Genomic DNA, 19,393 nt, shown 5'->3' with positions numbered 1-19,393 from the left:
AGCAATCAATTTTTGCAACCAGCTGAAGTTGACCCAATCAGTGAACGATGTCAACTTGCATCAAACGGAACAGTCTTTAAGTATTGTTTGTCGCCAAGACCCATGAGTTGGCGGCGTGGTTTAGGGCAATGGTGAGCGAACGCGTTGCTAGGCAACGTCAGGTTAGCCGGACTTTAGTCTGAGAGCACTATTAGCCTGTATCAGCCGATTTCAGGTGAATTCTTTCGCACGGTGACGTCTCCTTCGTGAAGCGTCCCATATTTTCTTGTTCATAACTCGCTTGCGCAAAGGTTGATCCGCGGCTCAGGGAGGGGGCGACTCCTTTGTGCAACGGCGCGACGTTAGCCCTTTCGTCACACGTTGAGGTATAACGTCGTCAGGACCGCAAACCCCAAAGCTCCACGTGCACTGAATGAGACGTTGCCTGGCACGTAGTGAGGCTCAGTTTGAAGGTTGCCTTAAGTTAGGCCTAAAGATAGGGCGTTACGCCGAACGTCACTCTTTTAATTTAAGGGCGTCATCCTGTGGACTAATTATGTAAAATGGTGGCCCTTAATTTGAAATGCCGTATCGGTGCAAGAAAACATCTCTTCGTTGGTTCGGGACTGCTGTGAGTGAGAGATGATTGCAGGTAAGACCAGTAGACGCACCCGCGGGAAGATCAAAACGGCGTTTGAAGCATCGCGGCGGTGTGTCCTGCGTTTTGACCTGGGAGTTTCCAGAAGAGGAAATGAGCTTGAAAGATGACATGCCACGTCTAAAAATCCGGGTTCATTTGCACGCTGATGGTTACAGTGGTTGAAACTCTCAGCCTATAGTTTAAGAACAGGCTTCACAGGAAAGCTCAACGGGCAGATGCCTCAATGAGCGCCTACGCGAGCATGCCAATAATGTGCGTAATGGCAAGGAAGGTTTTTCGGCACAGCATGTCAGCACGTGTAGGGGTTGCACTGCGCAGTTCCCTGGAACCACAGTAGTCGAGATAATTAAGGACAAGCAAGCGCGCTTAATCAGTGAGGCAGCTCAGATGGCGCGTGAAAGGAACGACTGTGTTAGCAAACCGTCGGTCGCGATATCTGACCGTTAATTACATTTCCTACAATGTGATGCCATACGCGACAAGCCACTGTGATTGTGAAAATTTTTGGCGCGTGTTGGGTGTACTCGCTCTTTCTTTGCCAGTATTTTTTTTTGTTGTTGTTTTGTTTTTTCCTCTTTTTATTGTTCCTGCTAAGGCTAAGCATATATATTTGCCGTCATGTGAATAAAGAATCCGTTGGAGGCTAGAGCTCGTCCGTGCGTATTCTTTCCGTCCCGTGTGTTTCTGCTGCGCTACATTTGATCACTATGAACTACCAACTAGCCCAGTCTACAGCTTTACTTAGGAAAGCTATGCTCGTAGCGAAAAAAAAAAAAAAAGTACCGCCGTGGCGCCACACATTCCCGAAGTGGCACACCGCTTTCAAAATTACGAGGAAAACTATGCACTCTTTTTTCGGGCAGTGTGAGGGAAAGCGCTGGTCTTTTTCATCATAATCATACCCATCGTTTTCTCTCTACATCTTTTATTTCTCTCGCTCATTCTACTGAGCGCCTTGGCCGATTAGTTTGGTCGTACTCATATATCTATGTTTGACCATACATATTTCTTAACGCTGAGCTTTACGTGGTGTCAAGCCACTTAGAACTCATAATGCGTCAAGCTGCGGGTACTAATTGACGACACTAGAACTCATAGTGCAATGTTAGGCCTAATACCAGGCCGGTACATACCTGCGCCAATTCGAGCATTCTTCCACCTTTTTTTTTTTTTTTTTTTTTTTGCGCCCCAAGCCATTTGCATGCCATTTCAGGGTTACGCCGGATTTTGCGCCTACCCTGTCATCTAATGCATTTGGGGTAAAAAAAGATTTAAACGTCATGTTATATCGGAGCTATGATTATATCCTTCTATGTAACCAGTACGCCCTAAAATCGCCGTGCCTTTCGTTAATGCCTTACGATGGTCAGTCATACTCCCAGGCACAGTTCCTGAATGGTCCCCCAAAGTCGTCGTCTTTCATGTTGCCAAGGTCAGTTTAGCGTGATTCGCTACTCCGGCCGCCACGATCGATCAGGAAAGCAGGGAATACCATTGCACGCTTCTCTTACGGCACCGTACACGAAGGCCTTCAGTGCCAAAGGAAAGGACTATGAATGCGCGCTCTCCCATTCCTATCTACTCCTTCTCGCATTCACCCTCTTTTATCCAATGAACCGCACTTCCCCAGTGCAGGGTAGTAGACCGGGTTCTAAACCTAATTAACCTCCCTTCCTTTTCATTTGTTTTATCCTATCCTGTACAATTTAGAAGAAACAAAACATAAGATCGAATTAGGCACTTAATACTAGCCACTTTTACCTTGTGTCTTTCGGCGTCAGCATATAGGTAATGAATGCGGCCATACGGTATTTACGCCGCGTAGCCTGAAACTCGTCTCTCTCTAGAGGCGTTCACAAGGTTCTGGGCACGTACCCCTGTCCTCTCGGCCTGTCGTGGATCCGGCGGAGTAGACTCTCCGCTCATATTACGACGGATAGTGCCTGCCACCTTACATTTGTTCTAGGATCGCTGTAATTGCTAACAGCCCGTCCACACAAGCAATTTCTCCAACAAAAGGAAGATCTGCATCGCGCCACACGCGCTCATATCCCACTGTGTGGTACAGGCCTCCCTGGGGGACTCGCTCGCTGGGAGCAAATCTTGCAGCGAAATCTTCGCGATGGAGAGGCCCCCTCTCCTGCGGTAACTCGCATGGGGTAACCACGATACCAAGCCCACTTCACTAACAACTGCCCCTTCTGTACGGCCGCTGCCTAAAACGCTAACATAAATCGGCTATTATGGACATGCCCTTCCCTGAACTCAGCGTGATCTCGACTTTTCTGAGGTGCAGACCTCTATCCTGGGAGATATCCGACCTACGGCGGCAGCTTTGGGGGTCCCACCAGTGCACTCTTCTTGCCTTCCATAAGCACACTTTTACCACCACCACCATTCAACTTCCTCCGGGAGACAAAAGCGAACAAAAGTTTGTGTTAACTTATGCCAAAGGGCGTGTTATCGCAAAAAAAGCTACCTTTTTACATTCAAGACCCTCCTGGGGACTACAGCTTGTTCACAAAGAACAAAGTTAAAAAAGACGTGCTAGGTTTTTCTTGTTAGTAGAGCTCACTCTAATATCGTTTGATGAGATTCGCCAGGGTCTCTTTTGTACATGTAGGTAAAGCTAAAATACTTCAGCACTTATTCAAGTAGCACGAGTTGAAAAATGACTGCAGTGTATCTTTTTTTTAATCGGGCTTAAAAAAATGGAAGATATTCGTTCTCTGCATCTAGTTTTTATTATACTTGTTCAATGCATTCAGTTGTGAGTTTTTATGTTACCAATGGCCATTTCGTACATGACGCCAAGCTAAACATTCATTCTACGAGGGGACATCAGCACGTACGCTTCACAGAAACCACCTTAAAAAAATCTGTGGTGTGTTTATGGCAGATGAAAACAAAATATAAAAGGCTGTGGCGACGCTCCGAATCAAATCAAACTCCATCAGAGCCGAGGCCTTCTGCCACGCGTCAAGGAATAACCGGTCCTCGATCCTTCGGCACGGAGCGTGTTTTCCACACGGCTGACCCTGCAAAGGAGCAGGCGCGTTAGATTCGCGGACAGCAAATGAACAGAGGAAGAAATATGCAAAAAATGCACAAAAAATGGGCAGAAGGACGAGCGAAGGAAGTAGGCAGAATTAGGGAAAGTGAGGAGGCGGCTTTCTTGAAATGCCCATTGCGAAGCCTTCCCTATTGACCGCGGAGGTGGAAACCGCCAACGTCACCAGAGGCCGCCAGACGCCGAGAGGCGCAGAGGCGCGATTGGAGGAGGCCGAGTGGGAGGCGGCGCTGCGATCGTCTGCGATCTGCGCGGGCAGATCGTTCCAGCACGTTGGATGCTGCAGGCACCGGGAGCGCTCTCCTGCGGATCTGCGGTGATGCGTTCTCCCTGAGTTCTCTGTTCGGGACAGCGCAAGCTCGCGGGGAAGTCTTTTTTCCTTTTGTTCGTCTAATCCTCTCCCCGCGGCCCTTTTGTTGCGACCCTTCCCAGTGTCCCCCCAGGTCATCTTCCCCATCTCCTTTCCATAAAGCAACAGTAATTCGGTTTTAAAGTTTTGCCTTTATTTCACACCAGTGTGATAAAATAGAAGGTGCTTTGCTTTACCTCACGCAAGACCGGGTGGTTCACTTGTCCACGAGCGGATACAGGCTTGTCATTTGTGACTTGCTCGCCGACTCCTCCTCGTGCAACCAGCAAGTCGAACTCCATAGTCTGGTGTGATTGTATCGTTGATGCTGCTTGGGTGCATGTGACTATACTTGTTCGCCTGGGTGCAAGCAAACGTAAGGTGCGGCAACGACAAACGAAGCCAGACCGTTTTCCTTCACCTGACACCATCACGCGGCAGTCCAAGTGCGTGGACGTGTGATCTTTGTGTTTGTGGTTTCAACTAACTCGCGGAATCCCAGGCTTACAAACACTCTTGCTTTGATCGAAACACAGACGAGGACATCAATTGGACAATCGCGATTGCTACCGACACCACTCCCTGTGAACGAGTGAGCTTCATTTGATTTTGTGCGCACTGGAAACGGAGGTTTACCACTCTGCTAATCCACCACTCTTTCCCACAAAAAAAGAAGACACACGTACGGAAGCAACCAACGGCCATTTTGTTCTTCAACGAGTGACAGTGCTTTGTTCACTGACGATTTGAGTCGACGAACCCAGGAGGAAAACTTTTTCAACGCGTTCCAGCCACTGGTGGTCTGCGAAAGGAGACCTTAGAAGAGGGAGAGGAGAGTGCCAGGGAACGGTGAGAACCCATTTTTTGTCGTTTACTGAATTCACTGCTCTTATGCGCTTTATCGGGAAGCGATTTCAGAAACCGTCCGGCAACGCTCCGAAGCCGAGAAAGGCGGCACTCGACTTGTTGCGTTTGCTACAAGTTTCCCCGGCCGATCGATGGCTTGGGAAGGGAGCGCACTTGGTGTTACTCCCTAAGCACTGCACCGGAATCTCCAATTTCACATATTTCTACGCCATATCTTCAATATTGCGTTTTTTGGGCTTGCAGACAATATGAATCGCAAGTGAATTTCATGTCTGTGATGTCTTTGGCGCAATACGCCAGGGCGTTTATTTCAGGCTTTGTCCTGTTTTAAAATTTCATAAAAACATTTCTCCGCAAAAGAGGGCAAACAGCTCACTAGTGCTGAAAACAACAATTTTGCGGAACTATTTTTTAATTATTGTTGAGCTCTGCACAGCAACTTGCAAATTGGATTTCCCCTCTCCCTCTAAGCATCTTGGCCAAAATTATTACATAATTGGAGTTTTTGGTAGAATGAACTAGTCAGAATTCCCTTTAAGAAACATTGAAGGAAACAAATAATGCAGTTTTTAAGCGGTAATGTATGCCGCAGCGTATACAAACGGCTGAGACGCAAATAATTTTCTGCATAAGCGCAGAAATTTGTTTGTCTTGTCAACGCTGTTTTTACGTTAGAACACGGCGATCTAAAGCTATGTCTGCTCATGAAGCGAATATAACATTTATCGACACCCTAAATGCGATTTAGGGTCGATATATTCATCCTTAATTGGTGACTTAAGTATTTCTTGTTTGATTTCCTTATCAGAACTCAGAATGGAATTTGTAAAGACGTGCCTGAGGAGACAATATAGGCGAAACCAGGTGGTGTAGTGAGTTTAGCAACTGAGCACCACTGGGGACATCGTTATTGTACATCTAGCTTTTGCGCCCCTTGCACCAAAATCTATCTTTCTAGCAAGTGCTTTCTTAAGTATTTCTGTTTCGTGAACCCCAGAATGTTCATACCATGTTTTTAGGTAAAATACGAAACCAGCCGTATGGTGCTTCTTAAACAGGACATGATGTTATAAAATCGTAAGTGCTGAATGATGACTGGACGAAGCGGCAACGTAGGTTGGTACCCTGTATTGTTCTACAGGAACTCTCGAAAAGAAACTACAAGCACCCCCCCCCCCCCCCCAAAAAAAAAAGAAAGAAACAGGCGGTGGTTGCCAGGTGCACATATAAAACAAAGACAATAGTCTTATAGCGCACCGGTTTGCTCCAGCCAACATTTATGATATAACAAATACGGCCGCCATTTATGACCCGCAGCACGGCAGCATTCATGTGTTCAGAGGTGGATTTTTCTCAGTCAAAAATCCACATAGGTTTCTTATCACTGTTTTCGAGAAAAGGCATTTCCTTCAAGCCCTCACTTTGCTTCCCTCCTCTCGTTCTGCTACGGGACCCAGAAGACAGGTCTACTTTAACACTTGACCCACCGTACACGTAATGTTGTAACATGGTTTTATCCAAGAGAATTTTAATCCTTGGACCATACGCGCAACAAATGAAATAGGAAGTACAGAAAGACCCGACAAATTATTATCTTCTGAGCTATAAAAACCGCTTGCAAAGATAGTGGTAGGCCATCGTTCAGCGGTATTTCATTTGCCGATTTTTTTAATCTCCCTGGTAATGCACTTTCCGACACCTAGTAAAAAAGAAGAGATGATGCCCTTCTGCCCGATTGCCCTATTTTCATAGTGAAGAATGCAAAATACTGTGTGTGGCATCCACCGAAGTAAAGAAAAATCTACGTGTAATATCAAAGAAGAAAGGAAATACGTAGCGCCAAACAACTCTGCCTGAGATTTACACCCGTCATAATGTATACGCCACTGTGTGAACATCTTTTCAAATAGACTGCATGTCGGCATTGCTTAGTAATTTTTTTACGTAGCCATAGGATTGCTACAGTCAACCATGGGTGTTTAGAGAGCCCTGTAGGACCCAGCCACCATTTAAATGTAACTATTCTCAACTTCATTCAAAATACCCTAAAATAACAAGTTAAAGGAAATTACTTGACTTAAGGCTTAGAGCCCTTGACATAAATTTTTTAATCCTAAAGAAATATGGTTCGTGGTCAAACAATTAATAAGGTGAAATTGTTTTTAAACATATCTGAAATGACCCTGCATAATTGATCCAAATTCTGTAGTTGTAAACAATTTATCAGTCCCTGTGCCCAAAGTCTTCTGAAATCGCATACCAAGTTCATGTGCCCTGTACCAACCTAGTGTGCCCTGAACATAATGTGATCTGGAAGTACTAATATAACCTATACCCTTTAATGGCGCATGGACATAGACCACGTAAAGCATAAAGGTAACCGCGCAATCATGGACACTTTAGAAGAACCTTTTTTACAGTACTAAGGTCACCAAAACTGTTATTGCTCCATCCGCAACTAGGCTTGGCCTCATCTGTATAAGTATCCTGGTCGCACGAAATTAATAAATTTCTTGGACCAGTGCAAAACCGATCCGCTCGGTTTGTGATGTGCAACTGCCATCGTACATCTACGGTCACCAAAATGAAGATTAACCTTTGCCGTCATTCATTTTCCATGGTCGTTCGAAGAAAGCAAGCTTGTCTTTGTTTTTTTTTAACGAACTATATTGCCAGGATTCCCAACTGCGCACTCTTTGAATTCGCCCTGCACCATATTTATCCTCATGCCATGATGATCCTTAAAGGGATGGTGTACTTCGCCCAGGTGCGGACATGCACGCGAACTCTTCTTTTCTTGAGCATCTAACTACTGGAATAAACTGCCCACATCAATAACAAGCATTGCTGAGACTGTTATTTATTTCTTATTTAATTTGGCAATCGAGTTTTAGTTAATCTAAATAATAAGTAGCACGGGCGTGCCCTCTTGATTATTTAGTATTACACCAATTGTATTCTTCATGCTTTTTTTTCCAACTACCACTGCCCTCTGCAATTTGTTTTTACCTTGAGGGTATAAAATAGTTAAAATAAATGTAGGAGAAGGCGTTATGTACGTGAAAATTTTTTTATTTTCGTAGTATGTCGGCGTAGATTTTTTACTTGCCGTGGATATTGGCGGCTAACCGTTGTTGGGTTCATGAAATGACGATCTCGGTTCCCGCCCATGTCGATTTTTACACGGCGGCGAAGGGCAAAAAAACGCAGCTACAATTTAAGCCGACCTGTAGAAGAACTTTTCTTATCATGAGGCCACTTCCTGTAACAAGTTCGGGACCTTCTTTGTATTGCTGTTAAGATGTCTCAAATACGACGGGCCTTGAAAACCTTGGTGCCGGCCCTTTTATCACAGAGTCTTTGTAAGTCCGGCGCAACCCATAATGTTCGTGCGACGGTATGTCATGCCGGTCCGTTGGAGGCTTGATTTTATGAAGAACAGTGCCCACTATAACGAAGAAATCGCTGATGCGCCTTTTTTCCCTACCGACACGCTTCGGGAAAATATCAGCGCCGGCCTGGCTCCCCGTGGGCTGCTTTTCCTCAATAAGAGTGCCCTTGCGACAAAGCACGCTTGCCGGTTTGACGCGTTTAGAAAAACGTCCAATGCAAGAGGGGCAAAAGTAAATAGTCAAACATTAGATATTACCGTTGATTCCTTTTGCCTAACCGAAAAGATACCCACACCCTTCGGATTTTTATATTTTGGGCTTTACAGAGAAAACATCACGACAGATTGAATAAAAAATTATTATGCATCGAAAGACGTAAAGATTTAGTGAAATCAGTAGCCATTTCTCTGTTTCGACCACAGAGTTGAGACTCTCGACGGAGAACACGTTACGGGTGAGATAACCAAGAGCGTCAACTGCTCACTGTGTCAGCGACAAATGGGCGTATCAAAGGCAATGCCGCGTTTTTTTATGTTTACTTTTACGAGATTCGACGGACAGCCTACTGCAAGCCAACGCTGTGGTCATGATAGTTTTTCGTTCGCACATAGCACCATACTGCTGGTATTGAACTATTGAGCATGGCCTTGATCGCCTGGCATGCTTTTCATTGAGCCCAACTTAAATAACGCATAACCGGTGTTCTAGGGAAGAACTTTGAAAATTTCTTAAAGCAGGGTTGGTAAATAAAAAGAAGGCTTTTTTTTTTACAATTAACAACCTACCCCGACTTCAAAAGCCAAAACAACTTTCGAAACAGATATCAAGCGCACTTTATTTGCATGGGTTTAATTTCCTTTTTTGAGTGCGTAATTTCAAGCTCTAGAATAAACATGCGATCATTTAAGACTGGTCTACATTGTTCGACTTATGCGAAGCACTTCCCTCTGTACTTCACAGTCGAAACATAGCCAACTACGTAATTTCACCAAGGATGCTTAGTTACTACAGCGACGGCGTCAACAGTATTTAGGTGTTTTTTTTTTTTGTTTTTTTTTTGGGGGGGGGGGGGAGGCTACTTTTTCTTATGTCGGTTAGTCGCCGTGCATGCATGGTTGCGTGCACGTCGCCGGTAACCCGGCGCATGCACTACTGAGTACAGGCAAAAAAAAAAAAAAAAAAACTTTGACACTTCGGAGGCTTGATAGATTTATCCCAGGCCTCTTTTCTTCTGGGGCGCGAAGTCATAACTCGTCGGCTACGACTTCTCGCTGATTACACGTTATAATAGCTGGTTTTGTATTCAGGTTTACAGCGTACTTTAGGTAGAGCCTCATGCCGAAACTGAACCTCAGCCGAAAACCAGAACTGAACCGGTATTTCTGTAGGTACTGAACCGGAACCATTGTTTTTTAGCGCACCGAACACGAATATAAACTGAACCTAAAAAAAACTGAACTGGTGGTTAACGGTTAAAAGAACTGCTGATAATACGTACTAAATGCCATTTGGTCTTCTATATTTCCCTTACCGCAAACTTTCGGATTGCTGTGAGATTTTAGCACCTCGTAACCTATCCGTCACAATAATATAACCGGTTTGTTCTCGGTCACAAAATGAGGAAATGAGCGCGCGCCAATATTCTAAACGCATGTGGCCAGCGGCTGCGCTCGCAGAGTGCAGCTCCATGCAAGGGAAATGCCCCACTTCGTGCCGCCTGCAAGTGGGAGGGCACATTGGCTTTGCCTCTCCCTGGAGTATGTCTCAGTCCGAGTAGTGCAGGGGCACACGGAACGCAAGCTTTCTGCACTACCCCCTTGTTGCGTTTCATACTTTCATTTAACAAGGTAGCGCACCTGGAAGAAGTACACGCTTCGGGACTCTGTCTGTGTGAGGAAAAGGAAAAATTACAAAATGAAATCGAGGCGTTATGAATTTCTAAGCACCAAAAATGGGGAGGGTGGTAGAAAAAAAAAAGAAGGAGTGAAAAGTTTTGAATCCAAATTCGCTAAAAAAACAAGGTTAGGCCACGCGTTGAAGAGAGAGTTTTTTCTCTATGCAAAGTCTGCGTGGCCTTCACCGACTGTCAAGTGAAATTAAATTTTGCGCGAGACGTCTTCGTCTCGCCAGGACTTTAGGAACTATATCCAATTCGAGAGTGCCGACGTCTGGATTGTTTTAGTGTGTCTGGCAATCAGTGCATTGGAATATAGAAGGACAATGACTGGCAATGCAAAAGGAAGGACCGGAAATGGCCCCGAAGAGCAGCAGCGCAGCACGGACTAATGAAAGCCCGATTTTGCGTTGCTCGCCTTCCATTGGGATCACCCAATAAGACAAAAGGAAACCTGTTCGTGGGCCCGAATGAAAGAATTTTCTCAAAAGGAAGCACCATGTATGTGAAAAATGGCACGGTCCTTTAAAAACGAAAAGCAGGTGCGTGTTAATTTACTGTGATAAGTCGTATTCGCCCTGCGCTAAAACATGGTTGTTTTTCCTCAGTATTCGAAATTAAATTCACTCTTCTTACACCATTCGTTACGAACGAGCTTATGGTTTAAACGACGCCTTGGCGCAACGGATGCTCGATACTACCTATAATGCTTATGTGCGCTTTGCTTCGAGACAGATCTAGCATAACAGGCAGGCGCTTACATGATTGCTCCTTCGTTTACGATTTTCAGTCGCTCGACGAGAAGCTTTTTATCGCTGGCGTTACATGTTATGAAAGACTTTACTGAAATCCCGCAAGCATGGGTAAAACGTAAGGACGTGCTAATGAAGGCATCAAGCAGGAGTAAACGAAAAGCTATTTTGTCCGAATACTGTGCCTGCAAATACCATGAATGCTTATAAGGGACGTCCACAAATTATTACGGCAATGATAGTAACGTTCGCTACAAGCACACGGAACTTTAGGATGAGGCGTTCTTGGCAGTACGATACTGAGCTGCGCTTATGCGTGCCAACTACTTTAGTCAAATCTTACAGCCTTTTCTCGGTTCCCGTGGCACAGGGATACAAAACTTTCAAGAGCGACGGCGTGGTGGTCTCATCTGGAACTACGCATTTATTTCGATGACAATGGCGGCTTAAGTGGTTGGGCGTTGTATTTTTCACCACCTTTTCTCATCTTCCCGAATAACTGTGCCTGTCTAGCCTGAGTCGCTGCTGCTCGTTTTCCCAATTTTCCTCGCTTGCACTAATAGATGTTTCCAAACACTTGATTTCCGGAACAAGGAAGATTCCGGGTAGAAAAAGTCAGCAGCTCGAAGTTAAAATTTACTACATTTTTCATCATTGCCACTGCCCTCCCTTCTCTAGTAGGACATACTGCGGCGTTGATGCAAGTCCAAAAATGCGAAACACAATATTCATACGTATCGATGTACTTAATTGCGTATGCAAGTCTAGGGTGCACGCAGAAGTGCACCCTACACATTCAATTTACGTGCTACAACTGAAAAGTGAATAGATTGTTTTATTAATATGGTATCAGGAATTGCTAGGTTCGAAGCAATGCCCGGATACACGAATTCTTGTGGCGGTGTGTGTGGGATTAGCAACATTCGGTCACCTACCTTGTTGTAAACTTTTATGTACTTTTTGCAGTTTTCAGGCTCACTGAGATGCCGAGAGTGTGAATTCAGGTATTTTGGTTGGGCGCCTTCAAAATCGATTCGCGAGATTCGGGCACGAAACAAATGAAAGTGTGCACCATGAAAGTCGTTGTTTGGTACTCTCTTTAATTCCTCTTCGGTTTTTGGACAGTGAATTCAACGGACTCATTACGATGCTACCTGATTTAAACTTGAAATGATTTCTGGGCTGGAAAGAAAGCAGCAACAAAATTTTCCCAAATACTAGTCTGCCGTAGTTTCACGTACCTTGTCCTTGCTGAAAGTTGCGCCAGAACTTCTTCAGGCGGTGTTGTGAAACGAAGTATTCAGTCTGTGGCACGCGACACAATGACAGAAGGCTGAGTCTCATTGATACCTTGGGCACGACGCCTGTTCCCTGTAGTCGCCTTGCGTCCTTCGTTCATTTTTAGTTCAGCGCGTCCTGTAATGGTAACTTTTATTCCGGAAAGCAACGGCTTGTGTGGGTTGATGAGCTTGAACGTTACGCAATGTTGTGCAATGACAGAAATGGGGGCAAGCAAAAATACTCATTTAATAACTGTCACTAAACCCTATGCAAAAAATGAAGGAAGCTCGCACTAACGCGAAATACTTGAAGATAGCGAAGGTGTACGCAACATTCACGAGCATACGACGGTTCAAGTCCACGGTTTCAGCAGATTTGCTGTTTCTTCGCTATCGCAGTGACCATTACTCTATCTATAACGGCGAAGAAGAACCAAATCTAAGAAGCAGAACAATCGAACAGAACGCGCACACTTTAACTAGGCGCCCGCAGGTGTAACGTGACCTTATCGCTTGTTTTGTGCTGAGCAAGTGGCGTGATTCCTGTACCCACAGTCACAGCCGAGTGAGTAGGCCGTTTGACCCTCGGGTACTGGCTGACAGTCATAGCCGATTGGGTAAGACGACCGACTCTGTTGATCTACCAGACACAGGTTCGAACCCTGCCGGTACCGCTGATTTCCTTTTGTACTGAGTTTTGCGAAACGCCGGCATCAACAAATTGCCAAAAAGCTTCGCTGTTAAAACTATATGGCTTAATATCACGCTATCTCAATTGAACAACGTGCGGCACATCGGAGACGATACGCCACGTTTTATGCGAGTGCCCACGCTACTCGCCTGCAAGGAAGAAGCTGTCATCAGCACTGAGGAACTTAGACTCTCGACGGCCATTTTCAGAGGAGAAGATTCTGGGCCACTGGCCTTCTCAGTCATCCGCTCAGAAGGCGACTAAGGAACTATTACGTTTTCTACGGGCGACGAACTTGAACAATAGGCTATAGACTGAGAGCCTCCAGTGTCAATCACTGTCAGTGTCTCGGTGCTGGGCATACGTGTCCGGTCCAACTTTTCCTCTTTTTTTCCCTCTCTCTTTTTTGCCCATTTCCCCTTTCCCACGTGCAGGAAAGCGAACTAGGCTCTAGCCAGGTTAACTTTCCTGCCTTTCTTCTACATTCTTTCTTCCTCCCTGGTTGTTGTAAAATTCCCAGGCAATGTGTTTTCCAGTGTTCGGTACTCAGAAAACGCTTGCTCGGTTCGTCGTTGTTTAAAACAGGCAAAACGCTACGTCACAGCATTCGCTAAATGCATGCGGGTTGGAGCATAAAACCACGAGACACTATATTAATAGCGGTGAACACATGTTGGAGTTGTAGAAATGTATCTAAATCAATTCCAACCAGTTGATTACAAATTTTTTGTGCTCCCAAGGGCACTTTTTAGAACGTTTGGACCAAAAGCTCGCCCGAAGGTTCGGAAGTAGGTCCTTAATTAATTGTTTTCCGTTGCTTCAATGTGTCTTTGCGTCCGTTGAAAGTGAGGTGACGAGAAAGGTGCGGCATATATTTGGAGCATGTGGCGCATTTTTAAAGCGGGGAAAATGCTTTAGGATATACACCCGCAAATAAACGTGCTCTGGGCCCACATACTACCCACGTATTTGTCAGTATTCAAAAATAAGTCAGCCAAACGAATCCATAAGAACGCCTTTTTTTTCAGTATAGGGACAAACTGAGGTTGTAAAAAAGCGGTAATGACCACCACCTGACTAGCCTTGCCACTCTTCAAAGCGTTTAAAGTGGTAACACAGATCGACAGGCCTAAATGAAACCTAGGTGCACACAAGAGCTTGCACAAATAATTTGCACATTACTTAGTACACTATCATGTTTATTATTCATGGCGCAGCTCATGCGTGTACACCAGCCCATGTAACAAACGAAATTGTAGTGGACAATTTAATTACGAAAAAAAGACAATGTTTAGGTAATCAGAAGATAGCTTGTGTAAAGATTTCGGAATCGTATACCTTAGCATGAGAAAAATGACAATTTGTCCTAGATTGGGGTAACACAAAAGTATCAGCTTGTCTCATTTCATAGGACGTTTGATGATGTGTAAAGCTCAAAAAGGCATAATAAATTGCAATTTTTTCGTATATATTTCTTACAAAAAGATATAAATTTCCGAGTAGAAGGAGGAATAAATTTTATTTTTATATGAGTTAGGGAGTCATGACAATGGGGGTCTTCTCAATCCAGAAGTCCCTCGGTGGTCGCTGCCTGGCGGTAGAAATATTTTTACGGGAACAATATTTATTCCAGGCAAATAGACCAACTTAGAGAATAGCGAGACACAAAGTACTTTCCTTTGCAATGTTGTGTATTTATAATATTTTACACTTTAGTGTTGCATAAAAGGATATAACAGTATTTCGCTCAGGTGGAGGCGATAAGCGAAAACGCCCGTGTGTTTGAGATTTCGGCGCACATTAAAGATCCCCAGGTGTCAAAATTAGCCAAGAGCCCTCCACTACGGCGTGCCTCATCACCTGTGTAACGTCGGCACGTTAAACCCCCACAATCAATCAATCAGTATTTCGCTCAAGAATGAGAAAAAAAAGCATAATAGAAAGTCGAGTTAGTACGTGATGGTCAATGATATTTATTATATGAGGCTGTTGCGACAAGCCTTCGAAGTTGAATTCAAAGGTCGGTGACGGTGGCATATAAGGACTTTGTAGATATAAATGTCATACCGAGGGTTCTGAGAGTGTTCGCGTACTCAACAATACTATTCATCATATGACTAGGAGGTGGAATTAGAAAAAGTTGCCTCTAAGACGCAGAATTATGGTTTTAGACTCTTCCCGTTAATTTTTGAAGCATTGAAAGGCGGCAATTGTTCTAGAGCCGGCTGCGCCTAATTAGCAGCGCCAGTCAGCTCTTTTAAATCGGGAAAGTAAAATACAACGCTGAAACCGCAAGTACGTGTTACGTACTTCGGTTTTGTGCTAATACATATTACAAGTACCATATTTATTTATAATATGCAAGAGAGGAGAGACGCCTTACGTAATTATTAAAACATTCGAGGAACAGCGATTAATTTCAGTATTTCGTACCCTCAGATTTGAATAAGATTTTATAAGATTTAGCGCATGACCCCGTATAGCAGAGCGTTCAGGTTTAGTAAAAAAAAAAGTTATGCTTTCGGAGTATCTTTGATAAAATGAGCAAAGGTGCCACGTTTCAGTTTGTGCATTTGAAGGTACTTCAAACATTCTTTTTCTGGTATTTTTGATAGATCAGTAGATCTACTTATTGTAAAACTAATATTGTCACCCAATTATTACGGAGGGCTTTAGCAAAAAAAAAAAAAAAAAAAGAAAAGGAGACGCTGATGAATAATACGTTCCGGCTCTTTCAAACTGATATTGGCCAGTAATTGCAATGATGGCCGCTACAAAAGACATAATACGAAACCATGTCGTACACCCGTTTCTTTTAGAACTTCAAAGATATCAACTGCACAAAATAACCTATCAGCGCTGCTACCTTTTTCCTTCTTGCGGAGTAACAAGCCTAGCCGCTACCGCAATTTTTTAAATTGAGAAATTTCGCTCCCGTGGATGTTTTTATGCGCTGTGGACGAAGATACAAAAATGCAATACGCATAGACACCCACCGCTGCCCTCTCAATTGCGCCAATTGAAGAACTCTAGAGATATAATGAGAAAAATCTCAGCCATACAGTAGCCGAATCCGACCAGCGAGCAAACACAGCTGTAAAAACGGTCGAACGTTTTAAATTGGCTCAACCATTGCAGCGGAAAACGAACAATGAGGCGTTTGTCGCGGCACACGACGACGACGATGCCGCCTTGGCAGCGATGCCAAGCACGCCTCGTCGACCCACTCAGCAGATCGAGGATTGAACTGAATTCGGTTACTTCGCCTGTGGCCGCCCCGTGCGGCGCAATCAGCCAGCCAAATTGAACCGTCGGCTGCGCTGTTTGTTCGAGACGTGCCTGCTTTAATTAGAATACGGAGCTGCTTTTCCCGCGGAGAGGGAAACATTTGATGTGCGCGGGGCTTCGATTATGTCTCACTTTCGTCATAGCTCGTGCGCGCGCGGCCGAGCGTTCGCGAGCGCGCACAAGGCGCTGTGAAAGCGCCAAGTTGCGAAAACCAGTGACGCCTAATTGAACGCAGGCGCTGCGCACGAGCTTAGCTCAAAGAAAGAGAAGCAGCGAGCGAGAGATTTAATTAATTTCGGGCTCGTTATGGGAGTTTGAGTAGTTTCTAATACGCATTCGGCTCTGTGGGAGCCGATTGTGTGGGCAGTGCGGCCGCACAGTGCTGCTGATGACCGTTTCTTTAATGACGTCACAGTCGGGCGGCAAGTGAAAGTGGGCGACTGGCCGTTTCATAGTCATTTCACGTTGCCAGCCATGATTTACTATCACTCGTGGTTTGAAGTACGCTTCATGAGGTATGGTGGTGCAATCAGCTGACAGCGTCTCCTTTCGGTTAAAAGAAACGGACACGTACAGGGCATTTCGGACGTGGGTGTTTGCGTGAATGTTTCCAGAATAATGGTTGGGATCGCAAATGCGTGTGAGCGCTTGGTCACATTGAAGCTTTTCCCGGGATAAATAAGTGTGCGTTGTGCGTTGAAGATTGTTCCCTCATATTTTTCGGGCACCTCAACTTATTTTCCCGGTACAGTACGCTCGTGTAGTACGGCCCTGTAGGTATACTCGGACTGAAACCGGCGGGTCAACGTGCCAAGCCGAAGACGTCGAGCTGACTGGCGAGATAGTTTTTGTGGCGGTGAGTGTTGCGGACTATTCAGCTGGAGTGATATTTTGGAGTGTTCAACTTACGGCATGAACATAAATATCAGTAACGTGCTCTTAAAAGGCGTTTAGAGATAAAGTTCTGAAAGTATATTGGTAAGTGTGTAACGTTCAGAAGATAAAACGTCGTAAGAACGGTTCGTTATTTAAAATGACGGAATTAGCCGTCTATTTAGGTTGAAATTCAGGCCCTAACTAGAAGCGTCAGGTGACCTTTAGGTTGAGCCTCACGGCGTGCGAAGCAATGTGATACTCATTGTATGTCGAGCTGTAATTGAATATATTTACAGCATGGCTTGAATTTAGGCTATAACGTAGGCTGTCGAATGCCCGCGTCACCACTTCCTCTGCTGCGCGTCAACCTTCGCGCAGGTAAGTTGTGCATCGGAGAATAGCAGAGGCTTCACAGCTGATGCCTTATGAAAGAGGCCTGGGATCATTCACGCAGAAGCGACCACGGTAGGCTGAGAGTAGTTTCGCCCTGAAAAATAAATGGGAGTAGAGGAATTTTTCTTATTACATTTTTTTCTGCTGTCGAAGCAAAGGGCGTCTCTGTGATCCGTTTCGCGCAAGCAAGTTGGGCGTATTCTCGTGCAGCGGGCGGATGAGAGGCGGCAAAGCTGACGCTGTGCGCGCTGCTCACGCCAGGTACACGCGTAGCATGAGCGACCGTGACTGGCGCACAACCTCCGCCTGTTCACGTTGTTGCGAACCTGTCGAAATGACGCGCCAGCCATGCTCCAAAGGCTCGGCGGGTATCGACCGAGCCTGCTCATCCACCCGAACAAACTTGCGCCACAATGCCAAAGGCAGCCTGCTCCATGCCCGAACCACGAGGCTCCCTTTGCGGAGGCATTCGACTCCCGACAGTCGCGTCGCGTCGAACCGCGTGCTGGCAGACGCATTGCTTCGAGCCAGGCTGCTTTTGGCATTCGCGGCTTGCCATCGCAGCACGCACGCTCGTTGGTGGAACCGTGCGTCTGGCCCGCTTCCTTCCTTGCTTGTTCGCGGCCTCAACTCGTCGCGCACCGAGGAAGCCGCCTGGGCGTAATGCAACTCGAGGCGGTGTTCAAATAAGTAGGCGGGAGTTAGAAGCCTCTGGTTTAAGCGCTACGGTGGCGTCTAGCAGCGATTCGCCCACGCTACTGCGGACGAGGTGAATTATTTAGCTCTTATGTTTAATATCCGGTACGCGTTGGATCTGTGCCGTTCATATTTACATCTTTTGCGATGGATGGCAGGAAAGAAACCATAACCCACGCGTTTTATACGGGGCCACACTAAAGATAATTCGAGGTAGTTAATGCCAGCGTTTTAGTCGCAGCGGGGGCTTTACACATTTACTAAATTTGTAAAGTGAATTCTCAGAAAGGCAGGTGGGCTTAGGCTCACGGCGCCATACTCACTCACCTCAGCAGCCAAGCGAACAGGGTTTGGCCCTTAGCCACGGCGCAGTGCTGACATGGCCGCTGATTAAATCACCGCATCGTGCACAACTCCTCGGGTAATTTGTACGGGCGCCACTTATCGATATTTTTGTTTTTGTAACGAATGAACGAACTACATTTTTGGGTGCTCGTTTGGTCATGGAACTGCCAACTGCGCTAAAGAAACCGTTAAGAATTCACCAGTAAGTTTATCAGGTAAACATTCCTTTAAATGTAGTGACACTACTTACGCTGTTTATGGTGTTCCCAAAGTTAATTTCCCGATTAGGAAGCACGCCGCAGCACGGAAAATGGAATTTTAAGCAGGGCCGGATCTCATCACATTGCTATAACTATTAAACTTAGAGCGGCTTTGCTAGTGCATGCTAGAGAATGCCTTTTTGTAGGTTTTACTTCAACTATTTATTTTACCCAAAGACATTTTTACCAGTTATGAATGGGCTGTCGAAAGAATTGCAATTTCTGCAACATTATTTTTTTATTAAGCCCGAATTCGATTCCGGGGTTAATTAAGTAGCCAATTTACTATGACACCTAGAGTTCTATATTTGACAGTTCGGCAAATTGCGCAGTGTTTTAGCTGTTAGACGCTCTCCAGTTGCACACAAACATCGCGGGTTTGATTCATACTCTCGACTTCGCTAACCTTGAGCAAAACAAACTTAAATAGCTATGGCGTAAACAGTTGTTATAAACGTTGCGAAAAGCCGGACGCCTTATATTTTTCAACAGCCCTCCCTCTACAAGCATTCATTTCGAAGCAAATAAAAACTGGCGCTTGAAAAGTAACGTATTGATGATACATATTCATTAGATGCAGGCAATGTATTTGAAAGGCTT

The 19,393-nt window shown here is 45.2% G+C and overlaps 1 long non-coding RNA gene across 1 annotated transcript in view; it reads left to right on the top strand.

The window, feature by feature from the left end:
- Positions 1–3,984: 3,984 nt before the first annotated feature.
- The window catches only part of LOC144159685 (uncharacterized), a 368,320-nt gene continuing 352,911 nt past the window's right edge, over positions 3,985–19,393 (top strand). The window contains exon 1 of the long non-coding RNA XR_013320348.1: positions 3,985–4,908. This is a non-coding gene — a long non-coding RNA (uncharacterized LOC144159685). The remainder of the gene's footprint in view (positions 4,909–19,393) is intronic.

The sequence above is a fragment of the Haemaphysalis longicornis genome, unplaced genomic scaffold (genome assembly GCF_048455015.1).
Source record: "Haemaphysalis longicornis isolate Haplotype H1 unplaced genomic scaffold, Haemaphysalis longicornis Haplotype H1 scaffold_10, whole genome shotgun sequence".
In the NCBI taxonomy this organism is placed as follows: domain Eukaryota; kingdom Metazoa; phylum Arthropoda; class Arachnida; order Ixodida; family Ixodidae; genus Haemaphysalis; species Haemaphysalis longicornis.
Note: the sequence above shows the minus strand (reverse complement) of the source record. Positions and strands in the feature narration are given on the sequence as shown.